Source organism: Erinaceus europaeus, chromosome 9, assembly GCF_950295315.1.
Source record: "Erinaceus europaeus chromosome 9, mEriEur2.1, whole genome shotgun sequence".
In the NCBI taxonomy this organism is placed as follows: Eukaryota; Metazoa; Chordata; class Mammalia; order Eulipotyphla; family Erinaceidae; genus Erinaceus; species Erinaceus europaeus.
This window is the reverse complement of record NC_080170.1, coordinates 60,060,829-60,078,094: the sequence shown is the minus strand read 5'-3', so window position 1 is coordinate 60,078,094 and position 17,266 is coordinate 60,060,829. Positions and strand designations below refer to the sequence as shown.

Below are 17,266 nucleotides of genomic sequence, written 5' to 3'. Positions count from 1 at the left end.
GACTTGGGCAGCCCAGAACTGACAACCTGGCTTCAATAAGGGTGAGGTCCTGGCCCTGTGTGACACCTGTGCTGAGCCCACCACAGAGCTGAGAGCCAGAGTTCACTCTGGCTTCTGATTTCAGTAACACCAGGGTCCCCCAGCCAGGAGAAGAGAGAGGCATTCAGGAAACAAAGTTCAAGGAGGTATGGCCCTTAGACTATTCCCTGCATTTTTGCACTCCCAGGTCTCTCTGGCTAGCCTCATCCTAGACAGGTCCTGTCCCTGTGATGGGGATGAGGTGACTGCTCCCACCTGGAGGAGGCTGACCCCCACGGTTTTGATATCAAGAGGGGAGTCTCTGGGAGGTGACCAGGTGATGAGGTGAGAGCCCTTAGGGCTGGAATCAATGGTCTGAGGCCTCTCAGGTGACCACACAGAAAAGTGACCTCCTGCTGCTGGAAAGGAGACCTTCACCTTATTCAACTTCTGGCATCAGGGACTGTGAGTGACAGGAACTGAAGGGACAAAGACAGTACCTCATGTAATCCCCAACCAGGTGCTCAGAGCCAGGGGTAAAGGACTGACTGAGGTGCCAGGAAGCAGGAAGCAGGTTTAAGAGCCTAAGACAGAGCAGGAAGGGAAAGAGCCCACTCTCATCAGACCACCTTAGGAGCTGAGAGAGGTGTGTGGTGGCTCTGAAAGCTGCCCAGGCAGAGACACCCCAAGTCTCACCCTATGGGCTTTATTTGTTTCACCTGAATGAATGAAACTGCAAGGAGGCCTAGTTATCTGCCCTTGGTCACACAGCACCAGTGGGACAGAATCAGGATACAAACTCCAGCCTATCCGAATCTCTAGCTGGCCTCTGTAGCTGGAGAGGTGTGTGACCTAAGAATAGTCACATGCTGGGTGGGGTAGACAGCATAATGGTTATGCAAAGAGACTTTCATGCCTGAGGCTCCAAAGTCCCAGATTCAATCCCCACCCCCCACCTAAAACCAGAGCAGAATAGTGCTGTGGTTAAAAAAAAAAAAAAAAAAAAGTCATACCTCCTTCCCCAATCTCAGTTTTTCTGCTACCCAAGACCACGTGACATCATTGAAGCAGGTGTTCTTGGGCTCTGCTGGGGAATTACTAAAGTAGGTGGTGCAGAGAGCCTATGTTCACCACAGGCTCCTTCAGGAACTCCAAGATGCTCCCCCCACCCCAGGATGCTCCTCTGAGTCAGGAGGCCACCTGCTGCAATCAGAGAAGTGTGTGGAAGTGAAGCTGCCTCTTCTCCTGAGGAGAGTGGTTCCTTGGGATCAGGGGAATAGGCAGGTCATTTGCCCTGGGGACACATTTTATATATGGCTGGGGGATAGGGGAGATCTAGAGCAGATCTGGGTCCTGGATCCCCCTCTCCTGGGTCAGCATGTAAGAGGAGGACACTGCTCTGCCCAGGGTGGAGTAAGAAGCAGCCCTTAACCCCACCTTCCAGGCCCCTTTTCTGGGGTTAAGAATTCTGAGTGTTGCCACCCCACACCCCCAGCAGATGCCTGGGTTCTATGAGCTCACTCTCATCTGCCTATAAAAACCTACCTCCACTCTGAGGTGAACCAGAGGGAGGGTAAGAACTAGAATGGGGGGGGAGGGAGACTGTAAGAGGAGTGGGAGGTGAGACAGCCAGAGGTAGCTCTTGTTTTCTAAACTGTCCTGACAGCCTACCAGGGACAAAACCAATGGGCCCTGGTGTCAAGAGCTCTGAGTCTGAAGATGCAGGAGTTTAACCCTTAGCAGTCAGGGGGCTCTGGGAAACATGGGTTGGGGTTGAGTGAGTGAAAGAATGAGTGATGCTGGCCCCTCTCTAGGGCACCATGCCTGGATAGGTCTATCCCTCCCTGCCTCCTCTCCCCAGAGGGTTGTGCGCCACCTAGAGGAATCTGGGGGCCTAGCACCTCACCCCTTGGAGAAAGTGATCTGGAGAAGTAACCCCATTTCTGAGTACCCTGCTGGTCTCCAGCCCCTTACCTGACACCAGCTCCTTGGTCTGCCTGAGCTTCCACACACACTCAGTGAAAGGGCTTAAGTAAACAACAGGCACTTTCCCTTCTGGAATTTCTTACTCAAGGGCATTCTGAAGAGAACTCTCCTGTCCTTCCTCACCTCTAGTCTCCTTCCCATCAAAAAAAATACTGGGGCCAGGTGGTGGCACACCTGGTGGAGTGCACATGTTACAGTGCACAAGGAGCCAGGTTTGAGCCCCTGGCCCCCACCTACAGGGGGAAAACTTTGCGAGTGGTGAAGCAGGACTGAAAATGTCTCTCTCTCCTTATCATCCCTTTCCCTCTCAATTTCTGGCTGTCTTTATCAAATAAATAAAAATAATAAAAATAAATTAAAAAATAAAAAGTAAAGAAAAAGGGGTGGGTGGGGGTGATTGGGATAGGACACAGTCTTTTGGTGGTGGGAATGGTGTTTATGTAAAAAAAAAAAAGAAGAAGAAAAAAGAAAATAAAAGAGAAAAATATCAGTAAGTGAGTAGGCAGAGATGTGGTTCAACTAGTACCAGGCACACCCCTCTAATGTGTGAGACCCCAGGTTGGAACTCCAGTATTGCAGGTGACTAAGACATGCTCTGTTCTCTGTTATCTCTTACACAAAACATACAGACAAACAAGCAAATACATCCTTTAAAAATAAATCAAATCCCTCCTTGGCCATGTGCTTGACACAGGTTTGAACTCAATCTTCATTGCATTGAAGGAAGCTCAGTACAGCAATCTCTTTTTTTCTTTCTCTCTCTAAAAAAAAAAAAAAGTCAAATAAAGTTGTCATAGGGAGAAATGCAGATTGCAATAGTAGTGAACAAAGAATGTGTCTTTGTGATGCTTCTCATTTACTGAACTCTGACTGCCCCCCCATCACACAACACCCCCTCACTCCTCATACATTCTCTGAAACAGACAACATTACACATCCCCTTTCAAGATGAATAAAATAATATTTAGGGTTAAAAGCAAATTAACCAAGTTGGTTGAATGTGCTACTTCATTGTTCCTCACCAGAGCTGAAATATTCCCCCTTTCTCCTCCCCAGTACCCCAGATTCCCTGACACTTCCCCAGAGGATGGAAGTGCCCAAAGTTTGGCAAAATAGCTCAGTTACATAGTGTGCTGCTTTGCCATATGCATGACCCAGGTTTAAGCCCAGGCCTCACTGCACTAAAGGAACCTTCAGAGCTGTGGTTTCTTTCAGTCTTTAAACAAACAAACAAACAAACAAAAGTTCCCAAATCTGGGTGTCAGGTAGGGAATGATCCCATGGGACTATCTTCCAGGAGTTTCATCTGGGACCAGAGAGGTGGCACAGCTGGTACAGTGCTGGACTCGCCTGCATGAGGCCCCAAATTCAAGGCCCTGGTGCACACACGCCAGAGTGATGCACAACCCTCTCCACACACACACCCTTAACAAATAAATGACTTTCAAAAACAAAGGAATCTGATCTGTACTCAACTGTTGTGAGATTTACATTTTTCAAAGCCTTCTCCCTCACCATGCTGGGAGATGAGAGAACAGAGTGGAAGCAGATGGACCCTTATCTGTCCCTCTGTCTTCTGGTCACCCCAGGTCTTATCTCACTTTCCAGAGAGCTCCTTGATGCCAGGGAGAAGCCTGTCCAGGCCCAGGCTGTCCCTGAAACTTGGCCAAAGGGTTCTGGACCTGGGCTATATCCCTGGGGACCACTGAGTCCTCCATGTCCTGCTCCAGAGCTGTGTGGCCCCAGCCTGGGCAGAATGTTTGACAGCAGAGCACACATGTTCTCCAAACAGACCCTGATTCATGTTTCCAGGAGAAGCAGGTGGGCAGACCTGTGCTGATACATCCATCAGTAGGGAGATGGGCTCTGTAAACAAAGCCCAGGCTGTCTCCATGTCCAGGCTCATTCCCCTCTGTTGCCCCCCCCCCCCAACTACCACCAAGAGCCTGGGCCCCCAGCTGTGTTCCTTGGAGCCTCAGAGATGCACTGCCCCTATTTCCCAGGTGAGAGAGTGGATGTGTGGAGCACCCCAGAAATTTAGTCAGCACAGACAGTCACTAAAGGAAGCCTGAATCTCACACTGGCTCCCTGGCTGGGTTCAGTGTGCTTTCTAAGCTTTCAGATTCACTCCCTGAGTCAGGAGACAGCTCATCTGGCAGAGCACATACTTTACTATGCACAAGGTCCCAGGTTCAAGCCCCTATCACCACTTGGCAACCATATACCACAGGTGCCGCAGTGTTTCTCCTCTGTCTAAAAAAAAAAAAAGAATTTAAAACAGAGGAGGTAGCACAGAGAGTAAGGCATTGAGTTCTTAGGCCTATGTGGTCCCAAGTTTGGTTCCCAGCATCATATGTGCCAGCACTCTTTCACTTCCCTCTCATTAGTAAATAAATATATTGGGGCTAAGCAGACAGCATAATGGCTATGTAAAACAATTTTCAGTGGTCTGGGAGGTGGCACAGTGACTATCAAGCATGAGGTCCTGAGTTCAATCCCCAGCAGCACATGCACCAGAGTGATGTCTAGTTCTCTCTCTCTCTCTCTTCCTATTCTCCTCATTAATAAGTAAATAAAATATTTAAAACAACAATAACAGTTTTCATGCCTGAGGCTCCTTGGTCCCAGGTTCAATGCCCCCAAGCCACTATAAGCCAAAGCTGAGCAGTGCTAGGATAAGTATTAATAATACTGCTAATATTAATATTAATATTGATGATAATAATATAAACAAACCTTTAAAAAATTTCAGCAAGAGCAGTTGAATAGCACTGAAATAAGTAAGTTATAAAGGAAGAGTGGATACTCAGGTTCAGTCCCTCAATCCACACAGTCCAGGCTTATTTTCCATTTCTCATGCAGGAAACCAAGGCACAGAAAGTTAGTGATTGCCAGTTTAATTTTTGTTTTGTTTTTTCTTTCTCTCTCTCTCTTTCTTTAAATGAATAAAGGCAGAGTTCTGCCATTTATGAAATTCTATTTGGTTTTGTTTTTCTTCTTATGAAGTGAAGGGGTCAGACCCAGGGCCTTGTGCATGCTACTGCTGAACCACCACCACCACTACCACCACCACCACCACCACTGATAGAGTGGTGCTAATAGCAGAGGGGACAAGGGGGTGTAAGCTGAGTGAGGTGAACAGGAGCCCACAAATGCTTCTCTGCCTTTGCTGTAGCTTCAGGGAAGGCTCCTTCCCCACCACAACACACTTCTGCTTGAGAATTGCAGAAACCAAGCCCAGGGAAGGGGGCTCCACTCTGTCCCCCCAGTGATCACCAAGGCAAGAGAGTGCCTGGGGCCTGGGGTCAGTGGACCCTCATTCTTGGAGGCCCAGAGAGAAGCTTGGCTGGCTCAGCTCTCCAGTGATGTTGCTATCTTGCTGCCACCTCCCCTCACTGAGCCTCAGTTTCCCCTCCTGCCTCCCAGGAGTTCCTAGCCTAGTACCAGGCTTCTCTATAAGAGACAGGAAGGGTGTGTTGGGATGGGGGTGGGGGTGGAGGGAGTCTCCTGGCCTGGATTCCTGGTCTATGAGTGGAATGTACAGGCTGCCCGAGGAGTGGGGGTGTGTGTGGTGTTTGGAAGCCCCAGGGGTGGGGTTGGCTGGAGACTCCATTGTGAGACCCCCCACCTTGGGCTCCAGCCCAAATTGCCAGACGCAGGCCTGGAAGGAGAGCCCCCTCCAGGCGGAGTGACCAGGAGCCAGGCGGCTGGCCATTTGTCCGCAGATGGGTGTGCAGATAAGGGGAGTCTGGAGATAAGGAGGGGCCTGCTGCAGCCAACAGGGCCTGGGGGTAGGGGGTGGAAGGTTTGCAGGCAGAGAGTCCCCAGGCCCAGGCTTGGCTTTTCCCACCCACCTAAATAGGGCAAGGACCCTCTATGCATCTGGACCTGCCCCCACCAATAACAACAAGCAGGACAAAGCAAACAAAGAACCCCAAGCTGTATAGCTTCATCAGAAGTGCTGTTCCAGCAGGCAGAAGCCTGAGTGAGCACAGATCTGGTCCAAGCTGCTGGACAGAAGTGCACACTCATAGGACCCAGCTCTGCACACACATGCCAAAAATACTAGGGACCCACATCTGCAGAGGCCCGTGGTGCTGCTCTTCAGGGAGGCACAGTGGCATCATGCACTGTATGGGTGGTTTGAGGGGGACCCAGAACACCCCAGTCTCTGTGGTCAGATATTAGCAGGAAGACTGCCTGCTCCCAAATGTTCCCAAAGCCCCTGGAAATCAACCCACTCCCCCATGGAAAGACACAGATAAAAGGAAGTGATAAAGGGGACTGCCACTCTCTAAGCCATGCCCTGGAAATGTGATGATGAGCAAGGCTGACTCATCAGGAAGAAACCCCGGAAGAGGAAGAGTCAGTTCTAAGATTGAAGGCAGCATAAGACTTGTGAGTCTGACAAATTAAATGCTATACCCATCAAGAGTCCAACCACATTTTTTAGGAGAATAGAACAAATGCTACAAATGTTTATCTGGAACCAGAAAAGACCTAGAATTGCCAAAACAATCTTGAGAAAAAAGAACAGAACTGGAGGCATCACACTCCCAGATCTTAAATTATATTATAGGGCCACTGTCATCAAAACTGCTTGGTACTGGAACATGAATAGACTCACTGACCAGTGGAATAGAATTGAGAGCCCAGAAGTAAGCCCCCACACCTATGGACATCTAATCTTTGACAAACATGTCCAGACTATTAAATGGAGAAAGCAGAGTCTCTTCAACAAATGGTGTTGGAAAAAATGGGTTGAAACATGTTGAAGAATGAAACTGAACTACTATATTTCACCAAATACAAAAGTAAATTACAAATGGATCAAGGACTGGAATGTTAGCCCAGAAACTATCAGATACTTAGAGGAAAATATTGGCAGAACTCTTTTCCGCATGAATTTTAAAGACATCTTCAATGAAACTAATACAATTACAAAGAAGACTAAGGCAAGCATAAACCTATGGGACTACATCAAATTAAAAATCTTCTGCACAGCAAAAGAAACCACTACCCAAACCAAGAGACCCCTCAGAGTAGGAGATCTTTACATGCCATACATCAGACAAGAGGCTAACAACCAAACTCAACAACAAAACAACAAATAACTACATCCAAAAATGGGGGGAGGACATGGACAGAATATTCACCACAGAAGAGATCCAAAAGGCCAAGAAACACATGAAAAAAATGCTCCAAGTCTTTGATTTTCAGAGAAATGTAAATAAAGACAACAATGAGATGCCATTTCACTCCTGTGCGAATGTCATACATCAGAAAAGGTAACAGTAGCAAATGCTAGAGAGGTGTGGGGTCAAAGGAACCCTCCTGCACTGCTGGTGGGAATGTAAATTAGTCCAACCCTGTGGAAAGCAGTCTGGAGAACTTGAGAAGGCTAGAAATGGATCTACCCTATTAGTCTGCAGTTCCTCTCATATGGATATATACTAAGGAACCCAACATACCTGCTGGGCTAGCGTGGGGGTGCCTCTTCCCTGGGCACATGCTCTCTGGGTTGGAGAGAACTCGACCAGACTCAGCCTGGGCTGCTACTCAGCGACGCAGGAGATAGATGACACAGGAACTCGTGGCAGCATGGTAATGTAAAAGGATCTACTGATCAGAGAGCCAATGCTTTTATAGGATAAAACCGGAAGTGGTAAGTCAGAAACAGAAATGGCTAGGAAAGGGGGTGGAGAAAGGCAAAAGCACACTGGGAAGGTAGAAGCTTCCTTAGCAGCAGTTGCGAGAATTTTAACCAGTGGGATCAATGTTACCCTGCAGGCAGGGCAGGTTTTGAGGTAGAAAGAAGATAGATCAATTGGATGGGTGGGGATCTTTCAGCAAAAACAATGATTATGTAAATAGGTCATAGTATCAGCAATGCAGGATGGAGTGGGGGTGGGGGGGCCTGGCATAATGCCCGACATCTCCCCCTTTCTTTAATGGCCATAGTATCAGGAATGCGGGGTGCTTTGTGAGGCAGGGAGTCTGATAGGATGAGGCACACCTTTGGGGTTACTACTGTCCCTCCTTGCTCAACCTCTTGGTAGAGAGAGAGACTAACAGGATAGACACACCCCTCAGGTTCAAGCCCTGCTAAGCTCAACCACATCTTCACAATTTCCTGACATCTCCCTCTTTCTATTATCTAATGGCCATAGTTAAATGGGTCAATGTCTGTAAAAGACTCCATTCTGTCAGAGGAATAGTAGTGTAGGGGTGAACAGAAACCTTTTGGGCAGAAACCTGAATGCAGGCATATTTAAAAGAACTGGAATAAGACTAGGAGCGATAAGTAAGAGTATCAAGGGACAGCATGAGACTGAAGAGAGGCCTGTTAGGTGGAGAGGAGCTGGCTGATGGGTGGAAGGGGGTGTTGCCTGATAGGCGGAGAAGTGGGGGCCTGATAGGCCGAGGGGCAAGAGAGGTGATCTGGCATTGCAGAATCCTGAGACAGCTGGCTGCATCCAGCATTTTTATATAAAGTCAATTAAGTTTCAGAGTACACTGAGCAAAATGTCATACAAAAAATTCAGTCATTCAAATCACTCTCTTACAAAATACAACTGGAAGCAGAGGGGGTAGACAGCAAGCTTAAGATATTCAGAGAGAACAAGGGGAGATTACAAAATCAGAGCGACACTCTGGGGTTCCTTTTGGATGCTGGGCTGAGGGCTATCCTGCTTCCAGCAAAAGCGGTAGGCATGTACCCTTTTTATGAAACTTAGACCAACAATCATTCCTCCAATGAAAACCTTTCTGGCATCTAGGACAAGGCATTCAAGACTTCCGGGATTCCGGCTGGGGGCAGGAGTCACATCTAGCTATGGCACACTCACTTTGCCAATGGCCATGACTGCCGCACCCAAAGCAGCCCCCTTTCTTTTTATCTAAAGCAGCAGCAAAGGAAGGCTTGTGCCATGGCTAAAGCTTGGTTGGCTTTAGAAGATAACTCTTGAGTTGCCACTATCCAGGTGTCTGGCTGTGTTGTATGTTTTACATTGGGTTCTAGTTCTCCCCCGCCAAGAGAATTGGATCAGTCCTGTTAATTTCGCGGGCCTGCTTGGCCCCGCCCCAAGGAACCCCACGAGAGTTCCAAAGTTGCAGAGTTCGAGAGTTCCAGAGTTGAAGAGTGAGAGAGAGAGGGTTCCTGAGTTCCAGAGTAAGTGAGAGTCCTTGCGCCACCGCAAAGAGACAGCAGAGTTCTGTTTGGTGATTAGTTTGTCTTAGTTTATGAATCGTTGTTCCTGAATAAAGAAATACAGCTTCCCTGCCCAGCCGTATGTCCGTATGTCTCTGGTCGTTTCTGTTACCTGCCCGTGAAGCCAACCCGGCCAGCTAGAACCTACGAATTTTAACAACAAATGGCGCCCAATGTGGGGCTGACCTGCGCATCTCTCAGATAAGTAAAGACAATTTGGCTACCTATGCACTATGGCCTTCTCTTCTGCTTGTGAAGAGATCTCCAAAGGCCTCTGCTCTTTCTTCACGAGACTGTTTTGCTGTTTCTGAAACATTTATCTCTGGACCACTCTGTGGTTTCCACTTGCTCGGGCGAACTCAGAACAGTCAGCGGGAATAGCCAGCAGGCGGGAGGCGAGGCGCGGAGCTGCTGTTTCCACCTGGTTAAACAGCCAGCCAGCCGGCTGCGCCCAGACAACCCCACGCACCGCGCCCGCAGCCCCGCAGCCCGCAAGAGGCCGACGCCAGCACACAAGAGCCCCAAGAGCCCAACGCCAGCACGCTAGAGCCCAATGCCACCACACAAGAGCCCAATGCCAGCACACAGGAGCCCGATGCCAACACGCAAGAGCCCGATGCCAGCATGCATGAGCCCAATGCCAGCACACAGGCCAGCCCACAGGAGCCGGCTCTCCACTGCGTGGCGCAGGGCACTGGATGCATGATCCCTCCATGCTGCTTGGCCACTGCAAGCAGGGCAGCAGACATGGCAGGGCCATGGGGCAGGGCCGCGACGGCCTATCATGGCCGCCACCCCTGGGCACCTAGGCCCACGCCTTCTATAATGCTTGCCCGCCTGCTCTCTTGCTATAAATTCTGGAATGATCCTGGACCTCCTGGACCCCCGGGCTCCCTGCCGAAACTGGGCACACAAGATCTCCAGCTGCTGGTCCAGTCTGAAGACAGACAAGCTGGAGTACGCAGAGATTTGTGCAGAGATCGCAACCTGCAATTCCTAGAAGTGAAGCTGCGCGGGAAGCCACCTCCAGATGGTGAAACCCCCCCCCCCAACAACTAAGACAGTACAGATTTAAATTCGTGTTTAAAATGACATGTCTTTGTAACAAAGGTTTCTCTCCTTGTGCATTAATGACCATGTTTATGTGTATGTTTAAAGTTTGGTAAACAGTAGCTTTAAGGCTAAATTCTTACTAGTCAAAGTTAAATAAAAAAGGTTTTCAACGTAATTCTCATAAAGATAAAATTAACTTACATTTAAAGTCTGAGGTAAAAATTAGTTAACAATCAATATATTTTAACTAAGTTAGGCTAAACAAAAGGTTAAATAGACTTGTTGATATGTAAAACTCTCCATTACCTTCTCTATTAGAAATGATAGATCGCACAATGGCTATGCTAATTATTCTCATGCCTGAGGTTTCCTTTCCTGACTCCATCTTGAATGGGTGTAACAAAAGGTTAAAAAGACGTTGTTGCTATGTAAAAGTCTCAAATTCCTTCTCTATTAGAAATATGCCAATAACAAGTTTTGTTTCATAGTAAGTAAGTTGCAGCCAGCTGCCTTTGGGACTCTAGGCCGTTTCCCACCCCATGCACCCCATGCAAATGTCCGTCGAGACAGGTACGCCCCCCAGAGGCAAGAAATGTTTTTTTTAAGCTGATAAAGTTTAGCCCACAGAGGCAGATATGGCCCCCTCAGGCCTTCCCTTAGCAGCACACTTGCTTGCATGTTTCTCCATGTTTGTGCCAGTTTCTTTTTATAAAAATGCCTGTACGATATAGGTTTCTGTTCACCCCACACCCTTGATACTGTAGCCATTTAGTTAAAAGAAAAGGGGGAATTGTTGTATGCTTTACATTGGGTTCTAGTTCTCCCCCACCAAGAGAATTGGATCAGTCCTGTTAATTTCGCGGGCCTGCTTGGCCCCACCCCAAGGAACCCCGCGAGAGTTCCAAAGTTGCAGAGTTCGAGAGTTCCAGAGTTGAAGAGTGAGAGAGAGAGGGTTCCTGAGTTCCAGAGTAAGTGAGAGTCCTTGTGCCGCCGCAAAGAGACAGCAGAGTTCTGTTTGGTGATTAGTTTGTCTTAGTTTATGGATCGTTGTTCCTGAATAAAGAAATACAGCTTCCCTGCCCAGCCGTATGTCCGTATGTCTCTGGTCGTCTCTGTTACCTGCCCATGAAGCCAACCCGGCCAGCTAGAACCTACAAATTTTAACAACAGGCTGCTTGTTTTTAAGACTGAGGCATGCCTGATGAAAGTCAGGAATCATGCCATCCCAGACAATAGAACACAGGAGGAGAAAACAGGCATCAGGATAAGAGATCTTTCTCTCCAAACCTGATTGGACTGTGGTAATGAATTTAGCTAGGGATTCATCAGGTTCTTGGTGAAGAGAGGAATGGGAACTGCGGCCACTCCAATGAGGGGTGTTAACTGCTTCCACGCTTATAATGCACAGAGGTGTACCTGATCAAAATAGCCGGTGGAAACCTGGCCTCTGCCTGTTGAATTCCGGTTCCCAAATGACCTGTTCCAAACAGAGCCTCAAAATCCCACTCGGGCTGATTCTGGCTATTTTCCAGGATTGCTGTAAACATTCATCTCTAAAAAATGATTCCCATTGAAGGAAGAATGGGCCTGGGAGTGTAGCACGAACTATGTCCCTCCAGTCTTGGGAGGTATAAAGGTTTTGGAGAAGGCCTTGTAAGCTAGATCTGGTCCATGGAGCATTGAGTCCATCCTCTTTAACAACCTGGCAAAGTTCCTTAAGATCTGTGGAGGAATACGGGTACCACGCCTGAGGTCTCTGTCTATTGGGGGTAACGTTTACTGGGAATGTGTGGACTTGCTCCAGAGGAAAAGCTCCATCGTCCATCGTTCTGTGTCTGATAGTGGAATAGTGGCAGGGAGAGGAGTCATGGAAGAGGAAGCTGCAGAAGCAGCGGTGCAGCTGGAGATGTGTCTGCCAAAACAGAGGCTGCTGGTTGAAATGCAGAGGGCTTAGGGTGAGTCAGGATCAGGGCAGGCTTTGCTTTCTCTAGAAAGCATGTATGGTGCTTGGCAAGCAGAGTGACCATCTCCTTTAAATCTTGGATTGCAGCCTCAAGGTCCCTTAGACTAGGTCTGTTTCCCAAGTTAGCATCGGCACTCTCTACAGGAAACACAGGACGAGCTGAGGGAGTTTTAGGGGGAGCTTCCTGAGTCCTTTTAGGAGGGGTCCCTGCATATCTCTTGAGAGCCACGATTGTGGTCAAGAGGAACCAAGGTGTGGCCCAGAGCAAAATGTCCCAGAGACAGAGAAACTATCTAGCGAAAAAAAGAATAGAGAATTTGGGAATCCTCTTGATAAGGAGGAAGGTTGCCCTGACAGAGGGGTCTCAGGAAAATAAGAAGAGGGAGAAAAAGAACCTCAGTGCCTTCGTTAGACATGAGACTACGGAGAGCCAACCAGTTGTATACTTATCTGAGCATGTCCGTACATCTGCTGTGTGTGAAGCCGAGGGGGGTCGGCCCCACGTTGGTGTGCCAGATGCCGGCTAGCATGGGGGTGCCTCTTCCCTGGGCACATGCGCTACTCAGCGATGTGGGAGATAGATGACTCAGGAACTCATGGCAGCATGGTAATGTAAAAGGATCTATTGATCAGAGAGCCAATGCTTTTATAGGATAAAACCATAAGTGGCAAGTCAGAAACGGAAATGGCTAGGAAAGGGGGTGGAGAAAGGCAAAAGCACACTGGGAAGGTAGAAACTTCCTTAGCAACTGTTGCGAAGGTTATAACCAGTGGGATTAATGTTACCCTGCAGGAAGAGAGGGTCTTGAGGTAGAAAGAAGATAGATCAATGGGATGGGTGGGGATCTTTCAGGCAAAACAATGATTATGTAAATAGGTCATAGTATCAGCAATGCAGGATGGAGTCGGGGTCAGGGGGCTGGCTTAATGCCAGACAATACCCATCCAAAAAGATCTGTTAGCAGAACAATTTGTAATAGAATTGTTAGCAGAACAATTTTTTAAAATATTTATTTTATTTATTTATTCCCTTTTGTTGCCCATGTTGTTTTATTGTTGTAGTTATTATTGTTGTTGTCATTGTTGGATAGGACAGAGAGAAATGGAGAGAGGGGGGGAAGACAGAGAGGGGGAGAGAAAGACAGACACCTGCAGACCTGCTTCACCGCCTGTGAAGCGACTCCCCTGCAGGTGGGGAGCCGGGGTTCGAACCGGGATCCTTATGCTGGTCCTTGTGCTTTGTGCTTAGCAGAACAATTTTTAATAGCCAAAACCTGGAAGCAAACCAGGTATCCACCAACAGATGCGTGGCTGAGCATATACACAATGGAATACTACTCAGCTATTAAAAATGGTGACTTCACCAGTTTTAGCCAATCTTGAATGGATCTTGAAAAATTCATGTTGGGAGTCGGGTGGTAGTGCAGCGGGTTAAGCACACATGGCGCATAGCACAAGGACCAGCATCCAGCATAAGGATCCCGGTTTGAGCCCCCGGCTCCCCACCTGCAGGGGAGTCGCTTCACAGTGAAGCATATCTGCAGGTGTCTTTCTCTTCCCCTCTCTGTCTTCCCCTACTATCTTCATTTCTCTCTGTCCTATGCAACAACAATGACATCAAAAACAACAATAATAATAACCACAACAATGATAAAACAACAAGGGCAACAAAAGAGAAAAAAATAGCCTCCAGGAGCAGTGGATTCGGGGTGCAGGCACTGAGCCCCAGCAACAACCCTGGAGGCAAAAAAAAAAAAGAAGAAATCAAGAGGGAAGGGGGACATAGAGGGGAAGACAGACAAGACACCTGCAGCCCTGCTTCACCACTGGTAAAGTTGTCCCCCTGCAGGTAGAGTCTGGGGGCTCAAACCTGGCTCCTTGTGCACTGTAACATGTGCACTCAACCAAGTGTGCCACCACCTAGCCCCCTCTCTTCCCTCTCTATTCCCCTCTTCTCTTCATAATCTCTCTCTGTCCTATCAAATAAAATGGTGGTGGGGCGGGGGAAATGGTTACCAGGAGAAGTAGGTTTGTAGTGTCAGCACTGAGCACAAGCAATATCCCTGGCTGAATAAAAAAATAATAATAAATTAATAAAATAAATATGAAAAAGAAAGTCAGAACCTTTGAGCCTGTGCAGTTAGTCCTTTATTCTACAGAAAGGAAGGTGGCAGAGAGGAGGTTCTGAGGACCCCCTCCCCACCCCCACCATATGAAAAAGTAGAGGCTATCTTCTGTCAAGATAAAATTCATTGGACTTTTGCAATGGAGGCTCCTTGCCTGATGATTCTGGAAACATAAGAACAGCTCCCCTGGGTCCCTCTATGTAGAGGCAGATACACATATACACTGGAGTTGAGAACTGAAGAGCAAAAATAGGGAATGGTGCATCCACACCTTGTGTGATGGCGGGGTGCTGGGGAGCCCCAGAAGCAATGGAAACTAGAAAATGAGCCCTAGTTAATAATAATAATTTTTTTAAAAAGTGGGCCAGGGAGGTGGCTCAGTAGCAAAGCACACATGTAAGACCCTGGATTCAACCACACTGAACCTCATTTTTAAAATAACTTGATGGGGATAGTGGCACACCTGGTTGAGCACACACATTATAGTATAGAAGGACCAGACCAGGGTTTAAGACTCCAGTTCCCACCTGCAGGTTGGAAGCTTCACTAGCCATGAAACAGTGTATCTCTCTCTCCTCCTCTATACTTCCCCCCAATTTATCTCAGTAGCTATCATAAATTAATTAATTAAATTAAAAATGGCTTGCCTTAAAAAATACATATGTATTTTATTGAGGAAGAGAAAGAAAACCAGAGTATTACTCTGGCATATATAAAATAGAGGATCAAACCCAGGACCTCATACTTGAGAGCCCAAAACTTTATTCACAGTGCCATCTTCAAGTAGCTTGGCTTGCCTTTTAAAATTAAAAATAAAAGAAAGGAGGCTGAGGAGACAGCTTAATGATTATGCAAAAAGACTTTCATGCCTAAGGCTCTGAGGTTCCAGGTCCAATCTTTAGTATCATGATAAACCAGAGCTGAGCAGTGCTCTAGAGAAAAAAAAAAGTTGAAAACATCTTATTGGGAGGTTAATGACTTACAGAACAGCTGTTTTGGGGATAGATAGAAACTATGCAAAAAGATTTAAAAAATATTTATTTATTTATTCCCTTTTGTTGCCCTTGTTATTTTATTGTTGTAGTTATTATTGTTGTTGTCATTGTTGAGTAGGACAGAGGGAAATGGAGAGAGAAGGGGAAGACAGAGAGGGAGAGAGAAAGATAGACACCTGCAGACCTGCTTCACCGATTGTGAAGCGATGCTCCTGCAAGTGAGGAGCTGGGAGCTCAAACCGGGATCCTTATGCCCATCCTTTCGAAAAGATTTTCATGCCTGAGGCTCCAAGGTCCCAGGTTCAATTCCCAGCACCACCATAAGCTGTAACTGAACAGTACTCTGGTAAAAACAAAATAACAAATTATACCTTGTAATTTTACAATCTTATAAATCACTATTTTAAAAAATCTTGGAAAAAATAAATAAACCTCAGAAGGGAGTGAAAGTGCCTTTTAGTGGAGAGAAGTGGAGGTGGAGAAAGAGGAAAACTATATATATAGCTTTAAAAAACATATAATAGGGATCTGGGCGGTAGCACAGTGGGATAAGTGCACATGGTGCAAAGGCAAGGACAGGCAAAAGGATCCCTGTTCGAGCACCCAGCTCCCCATCTGCAGGGGATTCGCCTCACAAGTGGTGAAGAAGGTCTGCAGGTATCTATCTTTCTCTCCCCCTCTCTATTTTCTCCTCCTTTCTCCAGGAGCAGTGGATTCATGGTGCAGGTACCAAGCCCCAGCAATAACCCTGGAGGCAATATCTATATCTATCTCTATCTCTATCTCTATCTCTATCTCTATCTCTATCTCTATCTCTATCTCTATCTCTATCTCTATCTATATATCTATATATTATCAAATGGGGCCAGGAAGTGACATACCCAGTAGACTGCACACATCTCCATGCACGAGGATCCAGATTAAAGGCCTTGGTGCCCTTGGAAAGCTTCATGATTCATGAAGCAGTACTACAGGTGTCTCTCTTCCCCATCTCTATCTCCTATCCCCCTCTCGATTTCTCTCTGCCTCTATCTAATAAAATAAATAAGAACCTATAAATAATGATAATAGCAACTATGGCAGCCATACAGACATGAACATTGCTGTAGCTGGCTCTCTGGGAGGCCCGGCATCTGGGGGTGGGAGGTTGGAGGGGTGGGAGAGAGACACACAGTCATAACCACACATGAAAGCAGGCTGTTTTACAGGAGACCTGTGCTATGTTGCCAGGGGGTCCCATTTGCACTGGACATACCAGCCCCAGGGGCATTCTTCCTCTCTGCTGCAGTGAGTCTGGGAGTCTGGAGGCCCAAGGACAGAGTTAGGAGGCACTGGGACTGTGACATCATGTCCTCAATGGGTGTTTATGGACCACAGACATGGAGGGACAGTGGGAGGTCACAAAAGTGAAACTGTCATCTAGGTCTCCTAACACCTCTTTTTCCAGCTCCCAGCTCATTCAGACACATACCCCCAGAGGTATCCCCTGGGTACCTCTGTTTATTCTTTTTTAACCATATCTGTTCCACTGTGGGCTGAAGGGTGTTGAGGATCAGGAGTCTTGTCCAGCCCCTGTGCCCCATCAGGTGCTCACTACACATCTTAGTCAACCCACAGATAGATGAACAAAGCATCCCCACCTACCTGCTTGGCCAGGTGCAGTTTAGGTGCAACCTCTTCCATGAAGCCCTTTTTCAAGACTAGAAGACATGCAACTCTCCTCATTTGGTTCCCCAGGGGCACTTGGGCACCACATTCCTGAGAACTAGGTCCACCATGTTCTGTCTCCCCTTTCATCTCCCCAGCAACATCAGGGAAGCAACTCAGTCTTAAAGACTGTGTATTATGATAACATTCTGGGTGCTTGGGAGAAAGGTTTTGAGGGCACTCATGCAAGTGCTGTTTCCAAGGGGTT

At 47.4% G+C, this 17,266-nt stretch overlaps 1 long non-coding RNA gene across 2 annotated transcripts in view; it reads right to left on the bottom strand.

The window, feature by feature from the left end:
- Positions 1 to 2,184: 2,184 nt before the first annotated feature.
- The window catches only part of LOC132540413 (uncharacterized), a 36,968-nt gene continuing 21,886 nt past the window's right edge, over positions 2,185 to 17,266 (bottom strand). For both annotated transcript variants that reach the window (XR_009551602.1, XR_009551601.1), the window contains one exon: positions 2,185 to 2,765. This is a non-coding gene — a long non-coding RNA (uncharacterized LOC132540413). The remainder of the gene's footprint in view (positions 2,766 to 17,266) is intronic.